A 13,934-nucleotide genomic window follows, 5' to 3' on the forward strand; every position below is an offset into this window, starting at 1 on the left:
TTACTTTAAATGTTTCTCTGTATTCACATGTTGTTTTTTTTTTTAAAGATCTGTTGTTTAAAGGTTAAAATCACTGTAAAACCTAAAAACATTTTAAAATTTGCTGAAAATGCAACAAATTCTTAATTAAATTTTATTTAAAATAATACTCTCCACTGGTGTTACTTATATCCCCCCGAAAAACTCTGGAGGAGCACTAACAAAAGATTTAAACTACTGTGCAAAATTTCTTCACGAAAAGTGTTTAAAGGCTTGTGCAAAATGGGAAGCAAATTCTAAACAATTTTGGCTTCTTGGGAACAAAAACCGCTGTGTCTGAGAAGAGTCCTCATGGAGACGCTCATCTTTTCAGCGTGCCAGTGCTTCTGCTGACACTTGATGGAGAAGTACGACGTGTTTCAGCAACAGTGGTACATGGCCTCCTCCTCACGGTTGTAGCACCACTGCTTCTTCTTGTTCTGAGAAATCAGCTGTTTGTGCTGTGATGCTAGCTTCTTGATTTCTTCTACAAACTCTTCTTTACACTTTTCCTTCACTTGCTTACACTTTCTGTCCATCTCACCATGCATATTAACCATAGCTTTATTTACAGCTTGTCTTTTTTCCTCTTCCATTTCAGAACGCAGCTTTTCCAGGGCTTCTCTTACAACTCTCTCTGTTTCTCGCTTGTGATCAGATTTCATTCTGTCTTTAAAGTCGTTGAAGATTTTGGTGTATTTGTCATGGCACATGCTTTGACATACTCCATCACTGGTGGTCTGGGTGCTTCGATGCAGCATTCTGGGTGAAGAGGCACTTAACTTCTTGGTCTGAGTTAACACAGAGACTTTTTCAATTGGCTGAGGCATTGTGGGAATTTCCTGGCTAGAACTCATGACTTCAGTTTCAGGTTCTGGTTCTTCTTTTTTGGGTTCCACATTCTGATTCCGTCATCTTTTCTATGCTCTTGGTTCTTGAGTGGCCTTTAGCTGCTCATTACTGGTGGAAGAGATGCTGGATTCTGCCTCCTCCTCACCTCGGTCCTCATTCTTAGACTTCCAGAATCTTCCTTTTCGATGAAAACGCTGATGCAATTCCAGCTCATGACAGGCCTTTTTTTCCAGCCCATGCTGCGTTTAACATGCAGCCAGTGGACATTGACTGTGATGTCCTGAATTTTTCAGAGGGGATCCAGGCCCTTTGGTAGTGGTGCCCAAAGAAGCAGACGTCAACTTGATTATCCTCTTTCTGCACGACTTTATCTGCCCTGAATCCAAAACCTTTCATTTTAGCCCAAACCAGTTCATGATTAGGTATACAAGGGTAGCAGAATCAATTATCAGGATGAGCATTTGACAAACAGAAACAATTCTTGCAAAGCTGTAGTTCATTTAGCTCATGACATGTGTCCTTATACAGCATCTGTGCTATGTCAGCCTGCTCTCTGTCCACTCCATAGAAAATCACTGTGTTGTGCAGAAGCAGCTGAGCATCAGCTTTGAACTCCTCAAAATGTTGGTATTTCCCTTCATTCACTTTCTCCTGGATGGTGAGGATATCAACCACAGAGTGCACCAGCCTTCTGTACATCAGGTGTTTGCCGTCCTTCCCCTTTTTATTAAGGTTTATGGCCCTCTCTTTCATGTGGGAGACAATGAACCTCAGATAATACTCATCACCTGTTTGTGTTTTTCTTCTTGATACTAATTTCATCTCCTGGCAACCAATATTCTTCTTGTTCAATACCAGCTTTTGAAGCTTTGCAGCCCACTGTCAGTGTTTCCACAATAAGACCATCTTTCACAGCTAAACTCCGCTGACGTGTGGTCTCTTAGGGATGCATACTGTGGACTTGAGACATATACTTTGTAAAATGGTCTATGTTGGCTATTTGTTTCTGGTTCCGCATGATCTTGATGGCTGCCCAGAGATGTTGGATAGCTTTTGTATCCACCTGTCGTCTTTTTGTTAAACGTGCCATGACCTGTTTGCTTCTTTAGCTGCCCTCAGTGCAGCGGTGCCTGACTCAGGCTCATATCTTCTGGTTCTTCCCGTGCCCCGCTTGGCACCCGGGATGTCCTGTCTTTGAAATGTGGTCAGTGTTTCTTTTGAGGTGCAGAAGCATCTTAGTTTAAGATAGTCCCATTTGTCTATCTCTGTTTTCACTTGTTTGGCCAGTGGTGTGTCATCTTTGAAGAGACCATTAGCTTCAGTGTCATGGAGGGTTTTGCCAACTTTGTCTTCAATGTACCTTATGGATTCCATTCTGATGTTGAGGTCTTTAATTCATTTTGATCTTATATTTTGTAAATGGTATTAGGCAGAGATTTGAGCCCATGTTTTTGCATGTAACTGTCCAGATTTGCCAGCAAACTTGTTTAAGAGGATTTTCTTGCTCCACTTCACATTTCTTGCTCCCTTATCAAAGATTAGATGATCATATATTTGGGTGGAGATGTCAGTATATTCAACCCTGTTCCATTGGTCTGCAGCTCTGCCTTTGTTCCAGTACCAAGCTGTTTTATTTATTACTGCTTTGTAGTAGAGTTTGAAGTTAGGGAGGTTGATTCTTCCCATTTTCTTTTTCCCAAGAATTGCTTTAGCTATTCGTGGGGGCTTATTGTTCCATATGAATTTCAGGAGTGTTCGCTCCATTTCATTGAAGAATGTCATGGGTAGCATTATAGAGATCACATTGAATGTGTACAATGCTTTGGAAAGTATTTCCATTTTGTACAACGTTAATTCTCCCAATCCATAAGCAGGGAATATCTTTCCATTTTCTGATGTCCTCTTTTATTTCCTGAAGTAGCGTTTTGTAGTTTTCTTTGTACGAGTCCTTTACTTCCTTAGTTAAACTGATTTCTAGGTACTTGATTTTCTCGGTACTTGTTAAGCTGATTTCTAGGTACTTGATTTTCTCTGGCGCAATTGTGAATGAGATTGTTTTTTTCATATCACTTTCATGTCACTTTCTTCTCTCTCACTATTTGCATATAGAAAAGCCTCTTCAAAAGCCACTTCTGAAGAGTCCACGTTCCCACAGGTATCTGGTGTGTGGGGGGATACCAGCTGGGAGGGGAAGAAGATTGGCACAGCATTGAGGACGAACAGGAAGAGGCTCAGGTCTTGTGGGTGACCCAGGGTCCTAGAGGACGCCCTGGGCGCTTGCGCGAAGAAAGCCAATTCCCAGGTTTGAGTACTGGTGGCTTAACTGACCTGGGAGAGGAAGAAGACCAGCACAGCATTGGGGACGAACAAGAAGAGGCTTAGGGCTCTGGGTGACCCAGGGTCCTAGACGACGCCCTGCGCGCTTCCGTGAAGACAGTCAATTCCTGGGTTTGAGTACTGGTGGCTTAACTGACCTGGAGGGGAAGAAGACCAGCCTTTTCTGCCATCCTTAATGACAGTAATTTGCTTTGATTCTTTGAGCAAAGATGGCATTGTTGAGGATTGTTCATTTTCCTGCAATTTGTCTATTCAACTGAAAAGTCGTTATTTCAAAGGAATTCCATTATTCTGGCCTGGAGAGATACCACAGCAGGTAGGGTATTTTCCTTGCACATGGCCGACCCATGTTCGATTCCTCTGCCCCTTTCAGAGAGCCTGGCAAGCTACTGAGAGTATCTTGCCCTCATGGCAAAGCCTGGCAAGCTACCCGTGACATATTAGATATGCCAAAAACAGTAATAACAAGTCTCACAATGGAAATGTTACTGAGCCTGCTCGAGCAAATTGATGAACAACAGGAGGACGGTGACAGTGATTAACTTTCTAAATTTATTTTTATGATGCTGGCAACTTTTTAATTTGCAATAATTTTTACTTGTTATTACTAGGTAAGATTTTTTACATATACATATATATATATATATATATATATATATATATTTGCTTGAGTGGGCCCAGTAACATCTCCATTGTGACAATTGTTACTGTGTCACGGGTAGCTTGCCAGGCTTTGCAGTGCGGGCAAGATACTCTCAGTAGCTTGCCAGACTCTCCAAGAGGGGTGGAGGAATCAAATTCAGCTGCATGCAAGGCAAAAGCCCTACCCGCTGTACTATTGCTCATATATATATATATATATATGTGTGTGTGTGTGTGTGTGTGTGTGTGTGTGTGTGTGTGTATCTGAAGATACTTTTAATCTATGGATTAAATTAAAACTCTATCTTTTATAAAATACAATATTCTGTCTATCCCTTTTCATCATCTATCTTCCATTCTGAAACCAATGAAAACAGGTAGATAAATAATTACTTTACAAATATAATCTACATAATCTAAAGTACTTTAGATTATGTTTTATACTAAAATGCATAGATACAACAAATCAAAATCTCAAAAATTACGTTGTGTGAACCAAATATAAAAACAGAGATAGAGTAATGAGAAAAAAAGTAAATATACTCAAATGGATGTCAACATTATTTTTTGATCACTGTGAGACAGTTAAAAAGTTGTTCAAGAGCCAAAGAGAAGGACAACATGGAGGGCGGGATCCGCAGATCCCGAAGGAAAAAAAAAAAAAACAGGTTCCAAAAAGAGCCGAGATCATCGGGAAGCCCCAGATGGGGTAGGTTTCGCATCCCGCCTCCCCCAGATGGAACCCCGGTGACCAGAAGCCTCTACAACCACAGCTCGAGTATGCAGGAACTAGGACTTTTCCTCAAATCTCCCGGGACTACACCTCCCAGGTAACCTCTGATTCCGGAAGTCACACCCACAGCCCACCCCCCAGCCCCATATTTACAGCATTCAGCCAAAGAGAAGGACAACATGGAGGGCGGGATCCGGAGGGGAAAGGGCGCGGCCGCGCGACATCTCTCTACATACAAAGTGATCCATATATACAAAGTAAACCACCCAACGTTTCTCTCTGAAAATCATAGTTAAGTTTGGAGCACGGCCACAGCCCCAGAAACACAAGGACTTAATGCATAACCCAGCAGCTTGGAGCAGAAAAGTGAATGGGCTATGCGTTAATCCAGGCCATCATGACTGTCCAGAGGGGAAAGGGTGTTGCCCCATTCGCCCTCTCCTCTCTGGAAAGAAAGATGGCGGCCACATGGGAGCCTTGTGGACAGCAGGCATGAGCCGGGGGAGTGGGGGCGACTAAAACCTCATGGGAAGGGGGGCGTTCCGGTCCGTCCTTCACGTCCTACCGAGGTCACCAGTTGCCCCCCACGAGCAGCTCTCCAGCACAGCCACAGCCCCAGAAGCACAAGGACTTAATGCAGAACCCAGCAGCTTAGAGCAGAAAAGTGAAAGGACTATGCGTTAATCCAGGCCATCAAGTCTGCCAGAGGGGAAAGGGTGTTGCCCCATTCGCCCTCTCTTCTCTGGAAAGAAGGATGGCAGCCGCATGGGAGCCTTGTGGACAGCAGGTATGAACCGGGGTTTGGGGGCGACTAAAACCTCATGGGAAGGGGGGCGTTCCGGTCCATCCTTCACGCCCTACCGAGGTCACCAGTTGCCCCCCACGAGCGGTTCTCCAGCACGGCCACAGCCCCAGAAGCACAAGGACTTAATGCAGAACCCGGCAGCTTGGAGCAGAAAAGTGAACGGACTATGCGTTAATCCAGGCTATCAAGTCTGTCCGGAGGGGAAAGGGTGTTGCCCCATTCGCCCTCTCTTCTCTGGAAAGAAAGATGGCGGCCACATGGGAGCCTTGTGGACAGCAGGCATGAGCCGGGGGAGTGGGGGCGACTAAAACCTCATGGGAAGGGGGATGTTCCAGTCCGTCCTTCACGTCCTGCTGAGGTCACCAGTTGCCCCCCGCGAGCGGTTCTCCAGCACGGCCACAGCCCCAGAAGCACAAGGACTTAATGCAGAACCCGGCAGCTTGGAGCAGAAAAGTGAACGGACTATGTGTTGATCCAGGCCATCAGGTCTGTCCGGAGGGGAAAGGGTGTTGCCCCAGTTGCCTTCTCCTCTCTGGAAAGAAAGATGGCGGCCGCATGGGAGCCTTGTGGAGAGCAGGTATGAGCCGGGGGTGTGGGGGCGACTAAAACCTCATGGGAAGGGGGGCGTTTCGGTCCGCCCTTCACGCCCTACCGAGGTCACCAGTTGCCCCCCTATGAGCGGCTCTCCAGCACGGCCACAGCCCCAGAAGCACAAGGACTTAATGCAGAACCCAGCAGCTTGGAGCAGAAAAGTGAAAGGACTATGCGTTAATCCAGGCCATCATGTCTACCCAGAGGGGAAAGGGTGTTGGTCCCTTCCGCCCTCCTCCCTCTGGAAAGAAAGATGGCGGCCACATGGGAGCCTTGTGGACAGCAGGTATGAGCCGGGGTAGTGGGGGCGACTAAAACCTCATGGGAAGGGGGGCGTTTCGGTCCGCCCTTCACGCCCTACCGAGGCCACCAGTTCCCCCCCACTAGCGGCTCTCCAGCACGGCCACGTCTCCAGTGCACAGAAACCAATTTCTTAACTATCTGACTTTCAGTAGAAATACTTCCAGGGTCAATAAGTAAAATAGCAGAAATCCAAAACCAACATTTAATTCTTGAACCCAGCTGTAGAAAGCAAATCACTTCACAATGCTTTTTCAGCATGTCTGATTTGGGGGGGGGGGGGTAAACTCTAAATAATAGTGGTGAATCTTTTATTGAAACAATGAATCTAATCAAAGCAGATAGAGTGTTAACTAGAATTCATCTGCCCCACAGGGACTGGGAGGGGTGGGGGGTGGGGTTTTATTGGGGTTCTTCATGGTAAAAAATAAGTTTTGGTAAAGGGAAATGTGTTTAATATTTGCATGACTGAGACCTAAACCTGAAAGCTTTGTAACCTTTCCCACGGTGATTCAATAAAGAAAAAAAAAAAGTTGTTCAAAATTGGGTTTCAGCCATACAATGTTTCAACACCCAAGCCTTCTACTGTACATTGCCCACCACCAATGTCTCATGTTTCTCTCCCACCATACACCCCAACTTCCTCTATGGCAGACACTTTTCCTCCCTCCCTCCCTCCCTCCCTCCCTCCCTCCCTCCCTCCCTCCCTCCCTCCCTCCCTCACTTCCTCTCTCTTTCTCTCTGTCTCTATCTCTCTTGTTTTCTCTCTGTGTCTCTCTTTCTTTCTCTCCTTTTTGGGATTGTGGTTTGCAATGCAGTACTGAATGGTTATCATGTATATTACTTTGCCTCCTTATAACACTCAGTTCTTGTCCACAGTGATCATTTCCTATCATTGTCATAGTTGTCTCACCTCTGTCCTAACTGTACTGTTCCCCCACCACTACTAATCTACACAGACTTGTTATCATGAATTAGTCCTCCTGGCACTTGATGCTACTGTCCTTGGGTATCTCCTTGGGTATTAGTCTCATACTGTTTTTTGGTACATTTCCCACAAATGAGCGCAATTGTTTTATGTATATCTGTGCCTTTCTCTCTCTGATTCATTTCGCTCATTATGATACTCTTCATGTCCACCTAGTGTAAGCACATTTCATGACTACATATTTCTTAGTGGCTGTGTAGTATTGCATTATGCAGATGTACTGTAGTTTCTTTATCCAGTCATTTGTTCTTGGGAACTTGGATTGTTTCCAAATTCTGGCTATAGTGAACAGTGCTACAATTAACACAAAAGTGCTGGTGTGAATGCTGACTGGTCCAAACTTTTTAGAAAACAATATGGGCATTCCTTAAAAACCTACAAATTACTCAGGAGCTTATATGTGCAAAACATGTGAACTCCTATGGAGCTACAACCCAAGGCTTCTCAAGTAGTTTTACTTTATAACAACCAAAAAAACTTGTGACATTTTATATACATGTGTATACATATATATGTGTATATATATTGCATATTAAGTAGAAAGAAAACAGTAAAGGTAGCAAATACTCACAAATAAGTGATTTTATTATGCATTATTATATTCATTATATTATATATTATTTATGTTATATATTATATATACTATATTATAGTATATTATTATAGTATATAGCATTTGCAGCCGTGCGAACTCTTATTGTCAAGTTCTCATTCTCAGAGAACCCGACAGGCTACCGAGAGTATCCTGCCCACGCAGCAGAGTCTAGCATGCTCTCTATGGCATATTCAATATGCCAAAACTCAGAAAAATGAGAGGTCTCATTCCCCTGACCCTGAAAGAACCTCCAATGAGGCACTTTCTAAAATCTCAGGGCTAGGACGAAGGGAGATGTTACTGGTGCCTGATCGAGGAACTCGATGAACAACGGGATGACAGTGATACAGTGATATAAGATAGTATATATAATAGCACTACACTGTAGCACTGTCCTCCCCTTGTTCATTGATTTTCTCAAGCAGGCACCAGTAACATCTCACAACAAATTGTGAGACTTATTTTTACTGTTGTTGGCATAACTAGTATTTCACGGGTAGCTTACCAGGCTTTGCTGTGTAGGTGAGATACTCTTGGTAGCTTTCCAGGCTCTCTGAGCAGGGAGAAGGAATCAAATTCAGGTCGGCTGAGTGCAAAGCAAATGCCTTGCCAGCTGTGCTAATCGCTACAGCCAAGTATATATCAAAAATCACAAATCACAAATCATCCTGTTATTCGTCGATTGCCTTGAGCAGGCCCCAATAACGTCTCCTTCATCCTAGCCCTGAGATTATATTCAAGGCTCTTTAGGAGAATGAGACCCATCATTGTTACTGGTATTTGGCATATTGGGTACGCCACGGGGAGTTTGCCAGACTCTGCCGTGAAGTATATATAGTATACTATAATATATACTATATACTATAATAACTAGTATATATATTTTACTATTTTGTATAATGTATAATATATCATAGTCACGGTCCTCCCATTGTTCATGGATTTTCTCTAGCAGGACCAGTAACGTCTCCATCGTGAGACTTGTTGTTACTGTGTTTGGCATATCGAATATGTTACGGGTAGCTTGCCAGGCTCTGCAGTGCGGGCGAGATACTCTCAGTAGCTTGCTGGGCTCTCCGAGAGGGGCGGAGGAATCGAACTCGGGTCAGCCATGTTGGCTGCGTGCAAGGCAAATGCCCCACCCGCTATGCTTTCACTCCAGCACATATCATAGTATATAATATTATAATACATAATAATATACAGTATATAATATATAGTATATAATAAGTATACTACACATGATGTACTACAATATATTATATGCTATCACGATCATGATCATTACCATCCTGTTATTCGTCGATAGCCTTGAGCAGGCCCCAGTAATGTCTTCTTCATCCTAGCCCTGAGATTTTTAAAAAAAGTGCCATATGCAACATCTTATTGTCTCATTCCATTATATACTATAATATTATATTAATTAATATTATCCATATTATATAATATATTATTTATTATATTATTATTTGTAGTAGTATTTTATATTTATATTCTAAAAAGTCCTAAATTTTATTATATATAGTTTTCTGAAAAAGCACATGAGTATTCAATAATCTCAAAGTATATTTGCCTTTGTTTCACCTTAAATTTTATATTAATTTATCCTTGCACAGATATCCAGTCAATATTCATATTTCCATTTGACTCAATCCCCTGTTATTCTAAAAGCATTTCTACCACAGAATAGACAATGACTCTAGTGTGGTGCTCCATTTTTCTTACTGTATTTAATCTTGAAGTCAAAAGATTAGAATATAGTACAGTGTACTACTAAATAAATGTTTGCTGAAATTAAATCAAACAAGTAACCTTTATTTAATAGCCCAAAAGAGAGATTTCATAGGTGTTGATTTGCTGCATAAGTAGGAACACTTATAATATTTGTGTCTTATTAGTATATTATTCATCTTTTTTCATTGAGAAAGAAAATATGTTTGTTTTGTTATTAGGTTTTCTTTGTGTGGAAAATAAAATTTAAGAAACTTATTAGTTCAAATGGCAATCAAAATCAAGATTTCTATAAGACCTTGAATCTTATAAAAATTGATTTGAAATAAAACTAATCACTTATTAAAGAAATGAAAGTGTGACCTATCCTTGAATTAGATTTACACATCTCATTAGTGGAGAAAATTTGATATAATTTGACATTAAGAATTTCAAAATATTTCTGAATTCTTTTGTCTCTACCTTTCCTTTATTGCCTAATTATTATCATTTCTGGTCATTTCTTTGGACCAAACACTGATAACAAATTTGGTCACTCATAGGTATCAGCAATGAGAGGTAGATTGAATAAGTATCTTAGATGTGGTTCCATAGAAGTAAAATCTAAGGCAAGCATTTAATGCATTGAGTGTGTACTGATAGGAAAAGAATGATAGAAATTGTATTGAAGGAAGTGAAAACATTTATAATTTCATCTAGATTGAGTGGCATTATTAGGAATCTTTTGTGACCTCTGGTACATTATGGTAAGAAGGTTAACATTTCACACATTATTTAGACATTAAGAAAAGAACATAAAAGAAAATAAAATTAAGTACTGTATTTGTTGGTTTGTTTGCTTTGGGTCATACCCACCTTTACTCCTGGCTGTGTGTTCAGGTAACACTCAGGGCTCATTTCTGGCTCTGTGCTCAGAGAACACTCTCAGAGATGCTTGAAGGGGACATTGTGTAAGGAACTTACAATATTCTGCTGATATTCCAGCAGAAACACACCAAATTAGATGGAAAAATAAAATAGAATCCAATTAAGTTCAGTAGCACTATAGTACTGTAGCATTGTCATCCCATTGTTCATCAATTTGCTCGAGTGGGCACCAGAAACTTCTCCATTTGTCTTTGTCGCATGTTAGTGTAGCCCAATGGTGTCCTCTTGCTCCAGGAACAAGAAGTGAGACTTCTTGTTATTGTATTTGGCATATCGAATCCACCATGGGTAGCTTTCATGCTCTGCCGTGCTGGCAGGATACTCTTGGTAGCTTGCCGAGCTCTCCAAGAGAGATGGAGAAATCAAACCTGGGTCAGCTGCGAGCAAGGCAAACACCCTACCTGCTCTGTTATCGCTCTAGCCGTCTGATTGTCTGAACTCAGTTCAATAAACAAAAATATTAACACAGAAGGCTCAACTAGCAATAAACGCTTAATAAACTTAGTGAACCCTCAGATAAGGAATTAATGACCCTGGGGTGAGATATAATAATTTTTATAAATTTTATTTTAATGAAGTATTTTTGGATAATTACATTTAGTTGTAACAAGCAATATAAAACAGGTTACTTTGTGTCTACAAAGGGGGAAGGGTTTGGGGTGGTTGAAATGAGACAATGGTGGAGGGAAGATCACATTGGTATACAAAGACTATCCCTCGAGATAGTAACAGCCCCGTACCAACCCATAGCAAACACTGTTTTCAGTGATCTAAAAACTGAATTATCTTCCTTCTGAAATCAGGTACAAAACAAGGATGTATACTTCTTCCAATATTATTTTTCATTATATTTTATTGTTTTCACTACAATAATTAAGCAAGACAGAGAAATCAAAATCATGCTAATTAGAAAAGAAGTTAAACCATCACTATTTGCAGATGTCATGATTATATACATAGAAGACCCTAAAGAACCAACTAAAATTTTCTTAGAACAATAAATAAATAAATAAATAAATAAAACAGAATGGCAGGCTACAATAGCAACATGCAAAAACTGTTTGCACTTCGAAACCTAGGCAACAAACTAGTAAAAAAGGGGAATATCTTTCTTAAAATTCCATATTCCACTCCTTTGCTCATAAAAATCATATAAGCAATCAAGAAAAATATCATTTTATCTATATTTTAAAGTTTTCCAAATACAATATTTTAATATGAATTACATTTTAAATTGTCTGATATGCTAAAAAACCTTTCAATGCTTTCCTTCCATTTTCCCAACATTTTCCTTTATCAAATATGCATTTTAGCATTTTAAGTTTAAACTGAAAAAATTATCTTCAATTACTTTTATTCTCAGCATGGTGGTGGCTGGTCCTGGAGGTCTTCGGCTGCCGGAGCCCCGGTCAGGGCGGGGAGGAAAGCTCAACCCGCTCCCCTCCAAGGGGTCCCGGCGAGGAACACCCAGGCGCGGGGGCAGAAGACATGAAGGTACTGGCAGAGGGACAAAGCCACGCGGGTTCCGGAGCCGAGACCTCCAAGCCTACTCGGATTGGAGTCGAGCATCTTCCATCCATCCAGATCCTCCAAATTCCAGTAGGCGGGGGTCACACCCACCACCTGGCCCCCTGGCGCCATGTAATCCCATCAGCGGCCAAGACTCAGAGACTATAAAATCCAGATCCCGGAACCGCGCAGCCACATTCACGGCCGCGTGACATCTTATCAGAACTTCTTTTTATGACATCTTATTATCTCTTTCCTACTTTGGACAAACTTGCAGGCTATCGAATGTAGCCTGCCCACTGGGCAGAGTCTGGCAAACTCCCCGTGGCGTACCAAATATGCCAAATACCAGTAACAATGATGGGTCTCATTCTCCTAAAGAGCCGTGAATATAATCTCAGGGCTAGGATGAAAGAGATGTTACTGGGGCCTGCTCGAGGCAATCAACGAATAACAATCGATGACTTTTATTCTAGTACAATATTATATTGAAACCAGTATGCATAAACACATACAGGCATTACAATATGTGTCTTTAGTATAAGAAAAAATCATAATTTCCAGGCAGCATAATAATAAAAGTTTCAGATGATCATTAATCATGTGATGATTCAATAATCTTAGTTGCCATCATTAATCAATATAAGTTATTCAATGCAAACAAGGAAGTACTCCAATTAGATTTCTTATTTTTAAAACACTCTCTCTTTATCAAGTACTCTCACTCTCAAATTGAGAGATCAGATGAAGATAGAGAAATTACATGTTTACATTAATTTAATCAATTAAATATGTTGCTACACTTGTTAATTTAAACGTTTGTTCACTTATAAGTATAGCTTAATGCCTTAAGTAACAAGATATTCAGGTCAAAATTATTTAATTACTATCCTAAGTCATCTTTTTCTAACAAAATACGTCTTAGAACACACCAGTATAGTTTAATTAATGCCACTTCTGCATAATAATTCCTGTTTATACTTGTAAATTTACACATGAATGTGAAAATGTATCAACCAACATCAAGGGAATTTGAGCAATTTACTTCTTATAAAAATGTTTAGTACTGGTATTAATGAATAAACAAATTACAGCATGCAATAAGGTCTCATTAAATAAATTTTACATATTCTTTCTAGTGATTTAGGTTTTTGGCAGAGTCTCCTGCCCCCCAGGCCTGGCTGTCTTCACTGGAGACCCTTGGAGGGTGGTGGGTTGAGCTTCCCTCCCCACCCTGAGCAGAGCCCTGGCAGCTGAAGACCTCTGGAACCAGCCACAGCCATGCTTAAGACCACTCTCCATACATTCAGACGAGCCTCATCCATGAAGGAACCGGCAGAGGAACCCAGGTGTGCGGGACCCCGGGCTGAGATCTCCAAGCCTGCTCAGATTGGGACTGGGCCTCCTCCAACCAGATCCTCCATCTTCCAATAGATAGTCTTTATACCCACCAACTACCTCAGGCGCTGTGTTATCCCATCAACGGCCAAGACCCAGGCTGTGCGACCTCTTATTGTCTAGTTCTCACTCTTGGAGAACCCGACAGGCTACCGAGTGTATCCTGCCCACAAGGCAGAGTCTGACAAGCTCCCCTGGAGTATTTGATAAGCCAAAATCTGGTAACAATGATGGGTCTAATTCCCCTGACTCTGAAGGAGCCTCGAATGTGACACTTGCTAAAATCTCAGGGCTAGGATTAATGGAGACATTACTGGTGCCTGCTGGAGGAAATTGATGAAAAACAGGACGACATTGATACAGTGATTTAGGTTTTGATTCAATGAAGAATTTAACAGTTATGAAAAACCCTTAAAAGATTGCTTTATCTTGAAAAATTTTCTTTCTAGGTGACTGAATATTGTGAATACAAGAAATAATTTGAGAGGGGACAGAATGATAGCACGGT

At 41.3% G+C, this 13,934-nt stretch overlaps 1 pseudogene; it reads right to left on the reverse strand.

The window, feature by feature from the left end:
- Positions 1 to 353: 353 nt before the first annotated feature.
- LOC130046161 (zinc finger MYND domain-containing protein 11-like) lies at positions 354 to 1,981 on the reverse strand (annotated as a pseudogene).
- Between the last annotated feature and the right edge of the window lie 11,953 nt (positions 1,982 to 13,934).

The sequence above is a fragment of the Sorex fumeus genome, unplaced genomic scaffold, assembly GCF_029834395.1.
Source record: "Sorex fumeus unplaced genomic scaffold, SorFum_2.1 ptg000131l, whole genome shotgun sequence".
Lineage (NCBI taxonomy): Eukaryota > Metazoa > Chordata > Mammalia > Eulipotyphla > Soricidae > Sorex > Sorex fumeus.